General features: G+C 44.4%; 1 non-coding gene across 1 annotated transcript; it reads right to left on the bottom strand.

Annotated features, from left to right (window-relative positions):
* Positions 1-1,097: 1,097 nt before the first annotated feature.
* Trnas-cga (transfer RNA serine (anticodon CGA)) lies at positions 1,098-1,172 on the bottom strand. Its single transcript has one exon. It is a non-coding gene; the product is annotated as a tRNA-Ser (tRNA).
* Between the last annotated feature and the right edge of the window lie 18,636 nt (positions 1,173-19,808).

Genomic DNA, 19,808 nt, shown 5'->3' with positions numbered 1-19,808 from the left:
AGCGACTTTACTCAGTATTCTATGACAGGTAAGTGAATGTTTCCTGTCGTACGTAGTTACTATTGTCAGTGCAAGTCAAAAACCGTATACTATAAAATGTTACAGCGTTTTCCCATCGTTACCCACGTGGTGCCGGACTAAATTGCGTTGTATTATTATTATTTCTTTCCTTTCTCAGACGTTATGTCTGGTTAAAAATGGAAAGTGACGCGGACCTTGATCAAGTGTGACTTCCTTTTTACTGTACAGTATATGTTACATTGCATTTCGGAACTTTCGAGGAATTGAACATGTATCAATAATTACAGATTTCTGTAGTTGTATGTATACGTTTGGATGTAGCTGTATTGCGTTGATGTACTGGTGGATATTGTGTGGTATGACTCCTGTAGTTGATAGTATAATTGGAATAATGTCAACTTTATCCTGATGGAACATGTCCTTGACTTCCTCAGCCAGTTGGATGTATTTTTCAATTTTTTCTCCTGTTTCCTTCTGTATATTTGTTGTATTGGGTATGGATATTTCGATTAGTTGTGTTAATTTCTTCTTTTTATTGGTGAGTATGATGTGAGATTCGTTATGTGGTATTGTTTTAGCTGTTATAATGGTTCTGTTCCAGTATAATTTGTATTCATCATTCTCCAGCACATTTTTTGGTGCATACTTGTACATGGGAACGTGTTGTTTTATTAGTTTATGTTGTATGGCAAGTTGTTCATGTATTCCAGAATGAGATTTTCACTCTGCAGCGGAGTGTGCGCTGATATGAAACTTCCTGGCAGATTAAAACTGTGTGCCCGACCGAGACTCGAACTCGGGACCTTTGCCTTTCGCGGGCAAGTGCTCTACCAACTGAGCGAACGAAGCACGACTCACGCCCGGTACTCACAGCTTTACTTCTGGCAGTACCTCGTCTCCTACCTTCCAAACTTTACAGAAGCTCTCCTGCGAACCTTGCAGAACTAGCACTCCTGAAAGAAAGGATATTGCGGAGACATGGCTTAGCCACAGCCTGGGGGATGTTTCCAGAATCAGATTTTCACTCTGCAGCGGAGTGTGCGCTGATATGAAACTCCCTGGCAGATTAAAACTGTATGCCCGACCGAGACTCGAACTCGGGACCTTTGCCTTTCGTGGGCAAGTGCTCTACCAACTGAGCTACCGAAGCACGACTCACGCCCGGTACTCACAGACATGGCTAAGCCATGTCTCCGCAATATCCTTTCTTTCAGGAGTGCTAGTTCTGCAAGGTTCGCAGGAGAGCTTCTGTAAAGTTTGGAAGGTAGGAAACGAGGTACTGCCAGAAGTAAAGCTGTGAGTACCGGGCGTGAGTCGTGCTTCGGTAGCTCAGTTGGTAGAGCACTTGCCCGCGAAAGGCAAAGGTCCCGAGTTCGAGTCTCGGTCGGGCACACAATTTTAATCTGCCAGGAAGTTTCATATCAGCGTACACTCCGCTGCAGAGTGAAAATCTCATTCTGGAAACATCCCCCACTCTGTGGCTAAGCCATGTCTCCGCAATATCCTTTCTTTCAGGAGTGCTAGTTCTGCAAGGTTCGCAGGAGAGCTTCTGTAAAGTTTGGAAGGTAGGAGACGAGGTAGTGGCAGAAATAAAGCTGTGAGTACCGGGTGTGAGTCGTGCTTCGGTAGCTCAGTTGGTAGAGCACTTGCCCGCGAAAGGCAAAGGTCCCGAGTCCGAGTCTCGGTCGGGCACACAGTTGTAATCTGCCAAGAAGTTTCATTGTTGATGTATTATTTTTGCTACATTGTCATGTCTTTTGGTGTATTCTGTATTTGCTAGTATTGTACATCCGCTTGTGATGTGATCCACTGTTTCTATTTGCTGTTTGCAAAGTCTACATTTATCTACAAAATTGTTGAGGCTTTCGTGGCCACTTGTTGACAAACTGCCTATTGGCTTCTGTCTCGGGTTCTTCGGCCGACGTTCATCTAATGATTTTTCTGACGTTTCGCCAGCACGAGTGGCTGGCATTGTCAAAGCTTCACCCTCCATTGCCGGTGGTGAACTGGAGCCGAGCTCGCGGGCGCAGGCTATATGTACCTGGCGCGCCAACGTCCGAGGGCTTCTCCGCGGTCATTTCCGGTGCGGTTCTCCTCTTGCTACCTGCGACGGTCGTTCGCTGCAGTACGGGAAGCCAGGATCCGTTGACCTTAAGGCTTTCCTCTTTCTTTTTCAAACTGTTCGCGTGTTTTTGTATTTCTACAGCTTCTCTGAACAAGCGCGTGTGATAGTGCTTCTCTACAGCCAGAACTTCCGTGTCGGCGAATTTTATTACATGGTCGGTCTCATTCAGTGCGTGCTCTGCCACGGCCGATTTCTCCACCTGCCCCAACCTGCAATGTCGCTTATGCTCTTTGATCCTGGTGTTAATGGATCTTCCAGTCATTCCGACATAAACTTTTCCATTAACACCAGGATCAAAGAGCATAAGCGACATTGCAGGTTGGGGCAGGTGGAGAAATCGGCCGTGGCAGAGCACGCACTGAATGAGACCGACCATGTAATAAAATTCGCCGACACGGAAGTTCTGGCTGTAGAGAAGCACTATCACACGCGCTTGTTCAGAGAAGCTGTAGAAATACAAAAACACGCGAACAGTTTGAACAAGAAAGAGGAAAGCCTTAAGGTCAACGGATCCTGGCTTCCCGTACTGCAGCGAACGACCGTCGCAGGTAGCAAGAGGAGAACCGCACCGGAAATGACCGCGGAGAAGCCCTCGGACGTTGGCGCGCCAGGTACATATAGCCTGCGCCCGCGAGCTCGGCTCCAGTTCACCACCGGCAATGGAGGGTGAAGCTTTGACAATGCCAGCCACTCGTGCTGGCGAAACGTCAGAAAAATCATTAGATGAACGTCGGCCGAAGAACCCGAGACAGAAGCCAATAGGCAGTTTGTTTACATTTATCTGTTGTGGTATCGGGATCTTTAGTAATATGCTTGCTGTAATATCTGGTGTTTATTGTTTGATCCTGTATTGCACTCATGAATCCTTCTGTCTCACTGTATATATTGCCTTTTCTTAGCCATATGTTGGATGCGTCTTGATTGAAGTGTGGCTGTGTTAGATGATACGGGTACTTGCCATGTAGTGTTTTCTTTTTACAATTTTACTTTCTTCGTATCTGTTGATGTTATGTGATCTAAAGGGTTGTAGAAGTGGTTATGAAATTGCAATGGTGTAGCCGATGTATTTATACGAGTGATTGCTTTGTGTATTTTGCTAGTTTCTGCTCGTTCTATGAAGAATTTTCTTAAATTGTCTACCTGTCCATAATTTAGGTTTTTATGTCGATAAATCCCCTTCCTCCTTCCTTTCCGCTTAATGTGAATCTTTCTGTTGCTGAATGTATGTGATGTGTTCTATATTTGTGGCATTGTGATCATGTAAGTGTATTGAGTGCTTCTAGGCCTGTGTTACTCCATTTCACTACTCCAGATAAGTAGGTCAATATTGGTATAGCAAAAGTATTTATAGCTTTTGTCTTGTTTCTTGCTGTCAGTTCTGTTTTCAGTATTTTTGTTAGTCTTTGCCTATATTTTTCTTTTAGTTCTTCTTTCATATTTGCATTATCTATTCCTATTTTTGTATGTATCGTAGATATTAATAGGCATCGTTTTTTCAATCACTTCTATGCAGTCGCTGTGGTTATCCATCATGTAATGTTCTTGTTTAGTGTGTTTTCCCTTGACTATGCTATTTTTCTTACATTTGTCTGTCCCAAAAGCCATATTTATATCATTGCTGAATACTTCTGTTATCTTTAGTAATTGGTTAAGTTGTTGATTTGTTGCTACCAGTAGTTTTAGATCATCCATGTATAGCAAATGTGTGATTTTGTGTTGGTATGTTCCAGTAATATTATATCCATAATTTGTTTTATTTAGCATGTTGGATAGTGGGTTCAGAGCAAGGCAGAACCAGAAAGGACTTAATGAGTCTCCTTGGTATATTCCATGCTTAATGTGTATTGGCTGTGATGTGATATTATTTGAGTTTGTTTGGATATTAAGTGTGGTTTTCCAATTTTTCATTACTATGTTTAGGAACTGTATCAATTTAGGATCTACTTTGTATATTTTCAATATCTGTAGTAACTATGAGTGGGGTACACTATCAAAAGCTTTTTGGTAATCAATGTATGCGTAGTGTAGCGACCTTTGTTTAGTTTTAGCTTGATATGTCACCTCTGCATCTATTATCAGTTACTCTTTACATCCTCGTGCTCGTGCAGCAGCCTTTCTGTTCTTCATTTATAATTTTGTTCTGTGGTGTATGTGCCATTAATTTCTGTGTAATGACTGATGTTAATATTTTTTATATTGTTGGTAGGCATGTTATGGGGTGATATTTTGCTGGGTTTGTTGTGTCTGCTTGATCTTTAGGTTTCAGATAAGTTATTCCTTGTGTAAGTGTATCAGGGACTGTGTATGGGTCTTCAATGTAACTGTTAAATAATTTAGTTGGATGTGAATGTGTTGAGGTGAACTTCTTTAGCCAGAAATTTGCTATTTTATCTTTTCCAGGAACTTTCCAATTGTGCGTAGAGTTAATTGCTCGGGTGACGTCATGTTGCAAAATTATACTTCAGGCATTTGTAGTTTCATCTTGTATGTGTCTGTTTCAGCTTGTATCCACAGTGCATGTCTGTTATGTTGTACCGGGTTTGACCATATGTTGCTCCAGAAGTGTTCCATGTCTGTTATACTTGGTGGATTGTCCATTTTAATGTGCGTGTTATCTATTGTCTGGTAAAATTTCTTTTGGTTTGTGTTGAATGTTTGGTTGTCTTTCCTTCTATTTTCACTTTTTTTGTATCTTCTAAGTCGATTGGCTGCCGGCCGCGGTGGTCTAGCGGTTCTGGCGCTGCAGTCCGGAACCGCGGGACTGCTACGGTCGCAGGTTCGAATCCTGCCTCGGGCATGGGTGTGTGTGTGATGTCCTTAGGTTAGTTAGGTTTAAGTAGTTCTAAGTTTTAAAAACAGTCTGCCGCCGGCAGTGCTGCGAGGCGGTCGCGCGCCAGAGCGCTGCGGGCGAGGAGCGCACGGTGTGTTTGTGTTTACTTCGGCCGCTGTAAGTGCCGTTTTCCCTTCTAGACCACCATGGCGCACAACTATCGGAAGAAGACATTACGTTTCAACTTTTGTTCCGACTTCGCCCGACCCAAGGCCCTGGAGGTAGAACGATTTATACGCGATGAAGTTAAGATACCACCAACGGATCTAATTGGTATCCACTTGTCCATAGTTAGCAGTACCGTCTACATCAAAATGATCAACGATGCGGCGTGCGACAAGGTGCTTCAAGAGGCAAAACGTGGACTGCGCTTCTGTCATTCCGACGGCAACGTCGGACCCGTTACCGTCGATCACGCAGGTCTCGGCACACGGACGATACGGATCTTCGAACTGCCGTTCGAACTACCTGCAGACGTCGTCATCGAGGCGCTCCGTCCCTATGGCAACGTTCTGGAACATGTTGCCGAACGTTGGGTACAATTTCAAACCTATCCCGTTTTAAACGGTGTTAGACAGGTCCGCATCGAGTTGCAGAAACACGTGCCTTCCTATCTACGTATCGGAGGCTGCCGTGCCATTATAATGTACGACGGCCAACCTCGGACCTGTTCCGGTTGCGGGAAAGAAGGTCACCTACGGTCTGAATGCATTCAACGACGTGTCGCGCAGCTCCCGTTGTCGGAAGCGTCCGTCACACCCACGATGACCGCCCTACCGGTCACTTACGCAGCGGCTCTTGCCACGTCTACAGTTTCGTCCAGTCCGTCGCCCGGTCCTTCCGATCGGCACGTCCCACCGTCCCAGTCACCTTTGGACGGTGCGGACGTCCCACCTGACAACCTTGCCGCCGAACAGGCTCCCGCACCGGAAGCTGAGGAGAACAGTACTTCTTCACAACACCTGTTTGACAATTTCATTGTCCCCACCGACGCCTTCGAACCAGGTCGACGCTCCTCCTTGCCGTCGTCCGACACTGAGGAACACGTGCGCAAACAACGCTCGCCACGTAGGCGCAAACGCCGTCGCCGTTCACCCACGGGCTCTCAAAGCGTCGCCACCCGCGACGACGACGACGACGACACCCAGCCAGCCGACATTTCCACACAGAGGTCGGCGGACAACTTTCAAGATGAACAAGACGTTTCGCAGGACGGGACCACCATGGAGGTTGCCACGCACAATGTAACGATCGGTGCGCAGGTTGAGACGCCTGTCTCCCCGCCGACAACTACAGATCTCTCTCACCACGACGCCATTCCCATGGACATTGGACAGACCCACGGCACAGGAACATGGGCCGACGACGTTGAGGAAGATACGCCCCCTCCTCCGGATGAGTTGCCTCCGCCGGACAAGGCTGCCTGTTAACATCAAAAGCGAGGCATTGCAGCCGATGGGACGGGACTTCCTGTCGGTGCCCTCCCCTTGGTGATGGTAGATGCGCGTCCACCACCACTGAAACAAACGTACCGGTTTGCCACACTGAACATCAACATGATCGGCACTGCACCCAAGCTGCAACTCCTATGTGACATGCTTCGGGCCTCTGACGTCGACGTCGCCCTTCTTCAGGAAGTACGCGTTGCCACCCTACCACCAGTCTACGGCTACGACTCATACACTTCCACATGTGATCAATCAGGGCGTGGAGTGGCTTTCTACATACGCGAAGGAATCCCACTCAAGGACACGACAATCCTTCCCTGTGGAAGAGGCATGGCTGTTACCATCTTCGACACGCGCGTCATCAATATCTACGCTCCGTCTGGCTCCACGAACCGTCGGCAGCGGTCCACCTTCTTCGGACATGACGTGGCGCCCCTGTTTTCTGGACGATATGATCGCCTTATCATGGGAGGCGATTTTAACTGTGTCCTCCATCCGCAGGACCAAGTGCCTGGTTATTCGCCATGCCCGGCGCTGCTCACCTTAATCGAAGATTTTCATCTAGTGGACGTTTGGGAGAAAATTCATGGCAATACCCCCGGTTTTACGCATTATACAGCACATTCTGCGAGCAGACTGGACCGGTTTTATGTCTCTGCCCACCTTGGCAATGAAGTCGCCCAAGCTGAACGTTGGCCCCTTGCATTTTCGGACCACTGCGCCGTCATTTGCTCCCTGGCTCTGCCACCTCAGTCAGTGTGGCGCGGCAGAGGTTACTGGAAGCTTAATACCTCCCTCCTTAATGATCCACACTGCCGACAATGTATTGCCACTACATGGGCGTCTTGCGAAAGACGCCTTCCGCAGTACACATCCACGTTCCATTGGTGGCTCAAATGTGCCAAACCTGCGATCAGAAAGGCCTTCATACAATGTGGCAAGGAAGCAGCAGCATGGCATCGAGACACCACAAATTTTCACTACGCCGTCCTCCGTGAGCTCGATGCGCTCCCTCCATCACCAGACACCCATAGGGAACGACAGCGTACTAAAGCTCGTCTCCTCTCTCTTCAACGTGCACGACTGCATGGTGTCGTGGTGCGTTCCCGACGACAAGACCTCCTCCACGACGAAACCCCATCCACAATCCATGCCGCATCCGACCATAATCGTCGACGTCGACTTTTTGTCCCCAATATCACGACCTCCGATGGTGTTCACCACACAACACAGGCGGCAGTGGTGTCTGCCTTTGCTGATCATTATCGCCAATTTTATGATGATGAACCGATGGCGACGCCCATTCCTGATGATCTCCGTCCTTCCCCTGATCGGACCCTCACCGCAGCGGAGTCAACGTCCATGATGTCTGCAATCACCGCAGAAGAGGTGGTAGATGCGATCAACAAAGGGGCCAAGAACAAATCACCCGGACCCGATGGTCTCCCAGTGGAGTTTTACCGGGCGTTCACCACGTTAATGCTTCCTCGCTGGACGGAAATGATTCAGGAACTCTTTACTCCGTCCTTCCCAATTCCACCTGAATTCGTCACTGGCATTCTTCTACCTGTGCCTAAACCGAAGGGAGGGTCTCATGTCTCTGCATATCGCCCCCTTACACTACTGAATGCAGACTATAAAATCTATGCACGGCTCTTAGCAGCGCGCTTACGTACCGTCTTACCTACGGTCCTTTCACCTGAGCAGACTGCACGTGGTTGTGGGGCCACCTTACAAACAGCCCTAGGAGAATGCCGTGACCTCATTGCACTGGCGTCGGTTTGTCGCCTTCGTGCAGCACTGGTATCCGTCGATTTCACGAGTGCCTTTGATCGCGTTCGACACCCATTCCTCCTCATGGTGGCGACACGTATGGGGTTCCCATTGCCTTTTGTCGATGCCATTCGCCGGTTACTGCTTCCCGCGGTCTCGATGGTACAAGTCAATGGGAGGCTTGTAGGACCGATCCCTATACGCCGCTCTGTGCGTCAAGGATGCCCTATGTCTACTTTATTATATGCCATTGCACTTGAGCCCCTCATCACTGGACTTACCTCTAGACTGCAGGGCCTCACTTTGCGTGACTACACCTTTCGCTGTAGGGCTTATGCGGACGATCTCCTCTTTCTCACCCGCTCCTCCACGGAACTCAATGACGCCATCCATTGGATCCACCAGTATGGACGTCTTGCTGGTAGCATTCTTAACGTCCGTAAATCGACTATGATGCACATTGGGCGCGGCCTCCCGGCTATGGTGCCGACCCCACTCCCAGTCGGTGCCACCCTTCGTTACTTGGGTATCGAATTTACGAGCTCCACACACCGCACAGTGGCCCTGGCTTACCGGCGGCTTTTGCAGTCGATTCGGCACCATGTCCGCGTTCAAGTGCACCGTAACTTAAACCAACTCCAACGTGTGTCCTATGTCAACATGTATGTCGCCCCTAAACTGGTACACGTCGCCCAGATCCTCCCAATGCCGTTACTCCTTGGCCGCCGCATCCAATCAGCCTTTGGATATTTCGTGTCAGCAGGGGCACTTTTCAAAGTCCGCTACAACACTCTAACACTGCCTCCTGCAAAAGGTGGCCTCGGACTCGTCAACGTGCGGGCACGATCTTCTGCACTCTTTGTCCACACTCTGTTGCGGCACTGGCAGGGGCCGGTCCCGTCCTTAACACGCAGTCTCTTAGATATCCTCCGACCAGCTTCTCTCGATCCACCGATCAATGTGGCACCTATTTCTCCATTATTGTACCACGTCGCCAATTGTTTCATAGAACTCAGCTACGTTCGGGCCGATCTTCCAGTCACCCGTCCTCACCGTACCAAAGATTATTATCGTTTGTTTCTGCTGTCCAATCCTTGCGACCCCATGGTGCTACAGCATCCTGACATTAACTGGCGCACGGTTTGGGGGTGTGTGCATGCACCCTTTTTACCGTCGTCTGTGTCTGCACTCTGGTATGTTTTAGTCTATCGAAAATTCCCGACTAATAGCCGACTTTATCGCATAGGACTGGCCACCTCCCCACTCTGCCCTGACTGTCAGCTCGAAGACACTGACGAGCACCGTCTTACGTGCCCCCTGAAACAAAACGTATGGCTCCTCATCCAACGAATCGTGGGCTTTTACCTCCGTGCCCCGCCAACGACGGTAACCCCGGATTTCCTGTTGTTGCCCCAGACGTTTCACTACCCTCTTGCTAAGCACCTTCCAGTCATTCCGACATAAACTTTTCCATTAACACCAGGATCAAAGAGCATAAGCGACATTGCAGGTTGGGGCAGGTGGAGAAATCGGCCGTGGCAGAGCACGCACTGAATGAGACCGACCATGTAATAAAATTCGCCGACACGGAAGTTCTGGCTGTAGAGAAGCACTATCACACGCGCTTGTTCAGAGAAGCTGTAGAAATACAAAAACACGCGAACAGTTTGAACAAGAAAGAGGAAAGCCTTAAGGTCAACGGATCCTGGCTTCCCGTACTGCAGCGAACGACCGTCGCAGGTAGCAAGAGGAGAACCGCACCGGAAATGACCGCGGAGAAGCCCTCGGACGTTGGCGCGCCAGGTACATATAGCCTGCGCCCGCGAGCTCGGCTCCAGTTCACCACCGGCAATGGAGGGTGAAGCTTTGACAATGCCAGCCACTCGTGCTGGCGAAACGTCAGAAAAATCATTAGATGAACGTCGGCCGAAGAACCCGAGACAGAAGCCAATAGGCAGTTTGTTTACATTTATCTGTTGTGGTATCGGGATCTTTAGTAATATGCTTGCTGTAATATCTGGTGTTTATTGTTTGATCCTGTATTGCACTCATGAATCCTTCTGTCTCACTGTATATATTGCCTTTTCTTAGCCATATGTTGGATGCGTCTTGATTGAAGTGTGGCTGTGTTAGATGATACGGGTACTTGCCATGTAGTGTTTTCTTTTTACAATTTTACTTTCTTCGTATCTGTTGATGTTATGTGATCTAAAGGGTTGTAGAAGTGGTTATGAAATTGCAATGGTGTAGCCGATGTATTTATACGAGTGATTGCTTTGTGTATTTTGCTAGTTTCTGCTCGTTCTATGAAGAATTTTCTTAAATTGTCTACCTGTCCATAATTTAGGTTTTTATGTCGATAAATCCCCTTCCTCCTTCCTTTCCGCTTAATGTGAATCTTTCTGTTGCTGAATGTATGTGATGTGTTCTATATTTGTGGCATTGTGATCATGTAAGTGTATTGAGTGCTTCTAGGCCTGTGTTACTCCATTTCACTACTCCAGATAAGTAGGTCAATATTGGTATAGCAAAAGTATTTATAGCTTTTGTCTTGTTTCTTGCTGTCAGTTCTGTTTTCAGTATTTTTGTTAGTCTTTGCCTATATTTTTCTTTTAGTTCTTCTTTCATATTTGCATTATCTATTCCTATTTTTGTATGTATCGTAGATATTAATAGGCATCGTTTTTTCAATCACTTCTATGCAGTCGCTGTGGTTATCCATCATGTAATGTTCTTGTTTAGTGTGTTTTCCCTTGACTATGCTATTTTTCTTACATTTGTCTGTCCCAAAAGCCATATTTATATCATTGCTGAATACTTCTGTTATCTTTAGTAATTGGTTAAGTTGTTGATTTGTTGCTACCAGTAGTTTTAGATCATCCATGTATAGCAAATGTGTGATTTTGTGTTGGTATGTTCCAGTAATATTATATCCATAATTTGTTTTATTTAGCATGTTGGATAGTGGGTTCAGAGCAAGGCAGAACCAGAAAGGACTTAATGAGTCTCCTTGGTATATTCCATGCTTAATGTGTATTGGCTGTGATGTGATATTATTTGAGTTTGTTTGGATATTAAGTGTGGTTTTCCAATTTTTCATTACTATGTTTAGGAACTGTATCAATTTAGGATCTACTTTGTATATTTTCAATATCTGTAGTAACTATGAGTGGGGTACACTATCAAAAGCTTTTTGGTAATCAATGTATGCGTAGTGTAGCGACCTTTGTTTAGTTTTAGCTTGATATGTCACCTCTGCATCTATTATCAGTTACTCTTTACATCCTCGTGCTCGTGCAGCAGCCTTTCTGTTCTTCATTTATAATTTTGTTCTGTGGTGTATGTGCCATTAATTTCTGTGTAATGACTGATGTTAATATTTTTTATATTGTTGGTAGGCATGTTATGGGGTGATATTTTGCTGGGTTTGTTGTGTCTGCTTGATCTTTAGGTTTCAGATAAGTTATTCCTTGTGTAAGTGTATCAGGGACTGTGTATGGGTCTTCAATGTAACTGTTAAATAATTTAGTTGGATGTGAATGTGTTGAGGTGAACTTCTTTAGCCAGAAATTTGCTATTTTATCTTTTCCAGGAACTTTCCAATTGTGCGTAGAGTTAATTGCTCGGGTGACGTCATGTTGCAAAATTATACTTCAGGCATTTGTAGTTTCATCTTGTATGTGTCTGTTTCAGCTTGTATCCACAGTGCATGTCTGTTATGTTGTACCGGGTTTGACCATATGTTGCTCCAGAAGTGTTCCATGTCTGTTATACTTGGTGGATTGTCCATTTTAATGTGCGTGTTATCTATTGTCTGGTAAAATTTCTTTTGGTTTGTGTTGAATGTTTGGTTGTCTTTCCTTCTATTTTCACTTTTTTTGTATCTTCTAAGTCGTTTGGCCAATGCTTGTAATTTCTGCTTCTTCTCATCTAATTGCTCTATAGCTTCTTGTTGTGACATTTTACCTAACCTTTTTCGTTTTTTATCTGATATTTCATTTCCTATAAATTGTGTTAGCTGTCCGTTTTCTCAGTTTTTCTATTCTGATCTGTAGTTTGTGTTGCCATGCTGGTTCTGTGGGCTTCTTCTGTGTGTTGGTTGGTTCTGATCTCTGCCTAGTGTGTATATTTAGTGTAGTGAGTGCTCCTATATAAACCAGTAGTTGTAACTTTTCCATAGTTGTGTTTTCATTTATTTTGTTGTGTATGATTGTGTTGATAGTTTTTATTGTTGTTTCGACTTGTGGGTTATTTGGCGGTCTATGCGAGAATGGTGTAATGTCTGTATTTGTGTCTTTGTATTCAATATATGTCAGCTGAAATTTTTCTTCTATATCTAACATGTGTGTCACTTCATGTTCTATTTGTGCTTGTTCTGGTAGCTGTCTTAAGATTTCGTTTTCCTCTGATTGTTTAATTGGTGCGTGTTGTTCTTTGTTTGTTTGCTCTGGGATGTTTGAGTCCATTACTGTATTTTCTTCTTCTTCTGATTGCACATTATTTTGTTCCAGAATTTGTTGTACTTGTTGTTTAAAGTTTTCTAATGCTGACTGGGGTGTCCTCTTATTTTTGATTACTACACGGATCTGAACAGCTAGTCGCTGCTCTGTTAAAAATTTTAATTCTGGGTATCTGGTAATAAATGTTGTGTATACTTGTGATCTGTATCCAGTTGAGTTGGTTCCTAAGTTTGTTGCTTGGTAATAACAGAACATGAGGTGTTGGTTAACTTCATCTGACCTTCTCATCCTCTGTCTTTGTTTTCCTTCTAGAGTGGTTGCAGGAAGCTTATCCTGCAAAACACCTCTATTTGGATTTAAATCGTTTTCTGTGTGGCCAGCAGTGGCGTTACCATTGTGGACGGGCATCGGGTTCAAGCGTCGTCCCCGACCATGACAGCGCTTGTCCGAGGCTTCGTTAGTTCTGTCCTGAACCAACTAATCACACTAAAAGGGGGGTTAGCCCTATTAGTGGTTTGTCCTTTTCGTCGCGTTTTACGACTGGCAGAACATACCGGACGACTATTCTTTTCCCGGGCCTCCACGGGGTTCATTATTCTTATTATTGTCATTATTTCAAAAAGCTGTTGTATGTTTTCAAGGTCTGTCAAGTTTATTCGGGCCACAAAGAACCTTTGGTTTTGAAATTATGACGCTTGTCTTGGTAAAATGGTCTCTCGCATGAAAATAAAACATTAATACAGACCACCTAAATTCCACGCTACAACGTTTACGTTTAAGGCGCAAAGCGTTAAATCAAACGCAATCTCAAAGATCCATATTTTACGTCTGTTTCGTCCCATAAATACGTGGTGGCCTTTCCACTGTCGATGTTTCGTGTGCCGAAAAGTTCAGGGCTTTCTCCTGTAATAACATATCTCGGTTGCATAAATGGGACATGGAAGTGTCAGCTGCAGGCCAAACGTAATGGCTAACATATCCTCATCTTGGTAATTATTGGAGTTCGATTTGATGAGTGCAGCTGTTTGTATCTTAGTTCAACATTTCTTCAGGATTCTGATGACCGCTGTGCTTTAGTTATTGATGGAAATATATATTTTAGTGTACACGTTGCATGTATCTCACCTGGGAGATGTAAACTCAAGATTAAAATAGTATCTAGAGCGACAAAATTTCGTAAATGTTTCAAAATTTATTTTCTATAGGAAGCGAGCATGAGCTCAACAAAGTAAAATCACGGGATTGTCCACTGACTATTTTAATATCTGAGGCAACAATAAAGAAGGAAAACCAGTCTTGAGTTTGCCAATGCGGCTTGCGGAGATTGGAAGCATAATCATCGTGCTTGTGAAACTTGTTTTATAGCAGACAAAGTCGATAGTTTAGTGACACTTTCCAGAAGTATGGTATGTACTGTATTGTACCATCGATACACTTTGTATTTATGTGGAAGTAAATGGAAACACATTGTCCCTTCTTAGCCCTCCGTGACGATCTTGTCAAGTTTAGTTGCATTTTAAGAACGTGCGCTTTAATAGTAGCACGTGAATACCAGCTAGTGACTGATCGCATCGGTCTGATCGTAAGCTAAGGGTGTCTTCGACCTTTCGCAATATGGACTTGAGAACTTGGTAGGTGCAAGAAAAGGCCATCGACCGGAGGCGCGGCTGCTAACAAGCCCTATCGGAGAGCTGATTAGAGGATCAGAGGCGAGGAAGAGCGAACCGAACGTGGTCGGTCTCGGGTTGCGAAAAACAGTAGAAGTGGGCCGCCCCTAAGAAACGCAAGCTGAAGAATGAGAAAATTATTGTTTTCTTCTTTATTTTGACCTTTGTTTACATGATCAAATAGCCATAAATAATGTTAATATATTGTCAGTTTTGAGTGTCATTTGCGCACTATGGCTCACAGTAATAACAATATTGCTCCCATAAAAAAAATAAGTGGTATAATTTGAAATATTTTGAAGATGTTCCATCCATCTGGACCATACTAAAAAATACTTTGTCGAGAAGCAAAATGAAATATGTATCAAAGAAATGCTTAGCTACCCTGGGGGTCATTTACCAGCGTAACTGGCTTTCTCGTACGTTTCATACGAATAAAAGAACAGCAGCTCTAATATTTTAAATAAGACCCTAAATTTTTTTGTTCGGTAATCCACTCCCCTTCTCAAGACCTTTTCGAAAACGCATCGCAGTATATCATTCACGTAAAGAGGACGTTACTATGAACGGACCACAAAATTTGAGTTCCTGTACTACCGCTTAACATTACAATCTGAATTCAAAAAAGAAGTCTTGCAGTTTCCAAGAGCTAAGTAAATCTCAGCAGTAGGTGGAAGAAGAATGATGTTTCCAATCACTGTTGTTAGAAAGGCTTCGAACTAAGAGCTGACTAAAAACTAAATGCGTAGTTTGTCTCTCTTATTAGCATCTATATTATGACTAACAGTGAGTTCGTATACACGATTTCACTGTCCTGAATGCGACACGAAACGAATTTGAGCAAAAAAAGGATAATTATTAGTTCATGTGAAGTCTCGTGTACGTAAAAAGTAATGGTTTCAATCATACCTGCTCAGGGCATTTGCCGCATCGGCCAGTGGAACTCATTACAGAAATAAGGATTTTTACTGGTTGCTACCACAGTGGGAACCGCACGACGTAGTAGTTAACAGCACTCGTAAGCACGGATAAGAAAAACACAGGAATTCAATTTAGTGTGCAATGATCAGAAACAGTCCTCGACTTTGCGACTGTTTGTACTAGCAGTTTTTCCCCCTTTTTAAGGTGTTTCGAGCACAGACTGTTTCCGCTAGAGCCAACTAGACTTACACTTGCTTGCTTCTATTGTAATTACAGCGTCGCACAATTACCGCGAATGAAACGCGTGCCGCGTTATTGGACGTGACTGGTACATTCCTTCCGAAATTAAACGCACACCGCTACGACGACGTTTGGGCACTTTACCGGTACAATAAGCGCCGTCGATGCGACCTTTCGTACGCCGCTACAAAAAATACCAATTTGTATGGTAAGCAGGCAAAACGAAATGAATTCTCCGTGACGAAAAAAGGGTGTTCAGTTAAATTAGACCACGCAGAGGAAAATGAATATTAGAGGGAAAAAAAATGTTGTGAATAAGCTCTGCTGACTGACACGTATTCCCAGTCCCCATGCAAACAGTACGCAATAGCTATAAACTCTGCAGAGGAATGTAGACTACTGATGCTTGTTCACTGCTTATAACAATGTCATTTGTGTATATAGAATTACGCATGAAGAAGAAGATATGCTGAATGGGAAAAATCCGTTTCAATAAGTGGACGACATTTAGCTCGTCAGACAAGACGAATGCATATAATGCTTACTATCGGTAGCTGACAAGGGAACACATGACATAAATGTGGCTGCGAGCGAGATAACATGGTCTAGACAGGATAATATGCAACGTTGTAAATAAGCTTTCATGAATGCAACTATGTGAAAATTGTAACTGTGAGTGACTATGAGGTTTGAAACACATAAATATTGTATCTTATCAAAAGTGTCCAGACATCCTTATTTTACGTGAGAGGAGGATGCCGCCAGGGTGTAGATGCAGGCAGGGAGTTATGAGTTAACGAGCACTGCGCTCCCATTTAAATATATGGCCGAAAGAGTCGGCCTACAGGGATTGTGAAACGAACCCTGTCATCCAGAACTGCGTGCCACAAAGAGCACAGATTCACCACGAGATGGGGAAACTCAGAGATGTCCATTGTCAAATGGTTCAAATGGCTCTGAGCACTATGGGACTTATCTATGGTCATCAGTCCCCTATAACTTAGAACTACTTAAACCTAACTAACCTAAGGACATCACACAACACCCAGCCATCACGAGGCAGAGAAAATCCCTGACCCCGCCGGGAATCGAACCCGGGAACCCGGGCGTTGTCCATTGTCTACTGAGGCCTAAGAGCTGTAGTGTGCGAATCAGACAGACGATTATTGCGTCATAGGGAAACCCATAGAAGCCGTTTGTGGCCAAGGAGACGTAGGAGCGTTAAATATGGCGGACCTAAGATCAGCCATAAAGGGAAACATTTACGAAAACTATTTAATGCAGTAGTAAGGGCATCGAGACACAGTAATTTAAATCTGCCATCCTCCATAAATTTTCATGGTGATCCCAATAAAACTTGAATATTGATCATATTTGTAATAGTTTACGTTTTACTGTCAAAGTGAATTTAATAAGTTTTGTAACAAAGACCTGAATGCTAAAATCTGAACGCTGTGGTCAATCTTAGCGACCGACATTTCATATAGAAGACCATGATAAAACTAACACTGTAAATATCAACTCTGTAACTTTATTTGTGTAAAAGATGTAGTACATTTAAATCATCAGTATTTACCGTTATGCATCAGATCATCATTTCCTCCACACAAAACACTCTGAACGATGATAGCATGATACCTTATTGAATCATTAGGTAATAGAATATTTGTTTTAAAGTTTACTGCATAATACTTACTTTTGTTATTTATGTATTTATCAGAAAGCAAATTGGTGCAAGGCTACTGAACGTGGCATTCAAACCTAAGAAGGAAATTGTATTGGTTTTATGTAAAAGAATTTAATTTTTATTATGTGATGGATATTATTGTTACTTTGTTTAGAACGTGAAAGTGGTCAAGCTTTGATTGTTTAAATGTGTTAAAATGTAAAAAATGTAGAATAAGCTGTAGCCAATCAGATGGACCCAGCCAGTTGAGAGAGGATAATCTGAGCGCGGGAAACGCGGCCGGGGACGGACAGAGGAGAGTGCTGGTGCGAAAGCGGGCAGTCGGTCTTTAGGTATCTAGGAAGCCAAACGACTTACAAAATGTCGCATTGTGTGTTGTCGCCGGACCTAGTCTATGAGCGGTGAGCAGCCGCGCGACTGGTGTGTACTCTTAACTTTTCGTGTAGTTAAGGAAGGTACTGAACTTCTGTTTCGAGATGAGATTGTGAATGATCAAACTGTATTTAATAGATACGCTCTCGAGTGTAACAGTAACTATATACACGACCAATTTCGCTATTAGTTTGGTTTCGGAATAAACATTATTTTAACCAAATCGCAACTGTGTGGCCTACATCATTTATGGGTCGTTAATTTAGTTCCCGATATTATTCTTACTGTTATTATATGTTATGTTCATTTTGTATTTCGCTAACTTGCCATCAGCCAGACAGTTTAACAAAAGGGTCACAAGTGTGTAGTTTAGGGCGTGTAATGCGACACGTGCATTTCAACCCCTAGACGAGTTTGAGCCAAGACATTTCGACGAAGATGAACCACATGTGAGGTCGAATATCTTTGGGATGTTAGATCGCAAACAGTTCTGATTGCTTCAATGATTCGAACCCGGAAGGTGGCAATGTCATTGACTGGCGTTGTGTACACACGATCCTTGACGTAACCCCACAAAAAGAAGTCGAGCTGCGTGGTATCAGGAGAGCGCGTGGGCCATTCGATGGTTTCACCACAACCTAACCACCTCGTAAGAAATGTGTTACTCAGCACGTACATATTTCAGTGCGAGTGTTCACCATCATGCTGGAGCAACTTTGTTTTATACGAAAAGATGCATTTTTTTTAAGATAGTGAATGTTAAATCTATGGAGGCCAGCACAGAACAAGCGACTGCATACCGTAGAGGACGATCATTTGGCTCCAATGCTTACCTTCTCCGTATTTTGTACGTGGAAAGAATTTATGTAAAACTTTATGGACACTTGATCTTGCTACTTCTAGTTGGCGTGATGCAAGACGATTTGGCTTCTGGGGGGCTGAGTTGAAATGCAGCTTTTACTCTGCCAGCACATGCTTGAGGCAAAGGGGCCTCCACATCGAGGCAGGTCTCAGGCAATGTCTGTGTCTCAAAAGTTTGGAACGATCTCATTATGCTACTTTTCTGCGTGTCATGATAGGCATTCCATACTGGTATCGATAATTCCACTGTACCATTCCCATATATTTGGATTCTGGATAACAGAAGACACATTGTGTCTATCCCTTGTCTGTTGCCACTTTGATGCACTCCAAGTAAAATCTGCAACAAAGGAGGAAGGGAAATAAATCTGAGAGCTGTTGTACATTTTACAACGAACCACAATTCTCTATCCCTAATATTTTCGAAGTTAATTATGTTTTTAAGTGTTAACGGGACTAAAAGGTCACGCTGTATTTCGATTATTAAGTGTGAGAAAGTGTCTAGGAAAACAATGGAAGTGGGGTGAATTGGGACACAGTCCGAGACAAAAAAAAAAAAAAGAATGCTTCACCACGAAGGAACTATCCGATGTCATTGACTGGTGTTGTGTACACGTATCCCCACAAAAAGAGGTCGAACTAATGGCGAAAGTGGTCGTCATTAGAGCTACTGTTGCACTATAGCGAATATCTATTTGATACAGTTCGATCATTCACAATCTCATCACCAAACACAAGTCCAATACCCCGCCTCCTTATATCTACGCGAAAAGTTAGAGTTCACAGCAGGCGCGCGGCTGCTCACCGCTCAGAGACTGGGTCCCGCGATACCACATAATGCGAAATATTCTAAGTCGTTTCACTTTCTGGCTGGTTAAAGAGCGACTGTCCGCTTTCGCGTCTCAGTACGAACTGTACCCTTTGGTGTCTGCAGCCGAACTGTCCGCTTTCACGTCTGCACCTCTGCCCGTCCCCGGTCGTGTTTCCCGCGCGCCGATTAAAATGGTTCAAATGGCTCTGAGCACTATGGGACTTAACATCTGTGGTCATCAGTCCCCTAGAACTTAGAATTACTTAAACCTAACTAACCTAAGGACATCACACACATCCATGACCGAGGCAGGATTCGAACCTGCGACCGTAGCAGTCGCGCGGTTCCGGACTGAGCGCCTAGAACCGCATGGCCACCGCGGCCGGCCTCGCGCCGATTATCCTCGCTCAACTGACTAGGGCGGTTCCCTTTTCTGAAGCCGTCCATCTGATGGGCTACAGCTTACTCTAAATAAAGTAACAATATTATCCATTACATAATAAACCTTAAATTCTTTTAAATAAAATCAATACAATTTCCTTCTAATCTTTGAGTGCCACAGCCAGTAGTCTTGCACCATTGTGCTTTCTGA

This window comes from Schistocerca nitens, chromosome 5 (genome assembly GCF_023898315.1).
Source record: "Schistocerca nitens isolate TAMUIC-IGC-003100 chromosome 5, iqSchNite1.1, whole genome shotgun sequence".
NCBI classification, from domain to species: Eukaryota; Metazoa; Arthropoda; class Insecta; order Orthoptera; family Acrididae; genus Schistocerca; species Schistocerca nitens.
The sequence above is the reverse complement of the archived record's forward strand: the minus strand, read 5'-3'. Positions and strand labels throughout refer to the sequence as shown.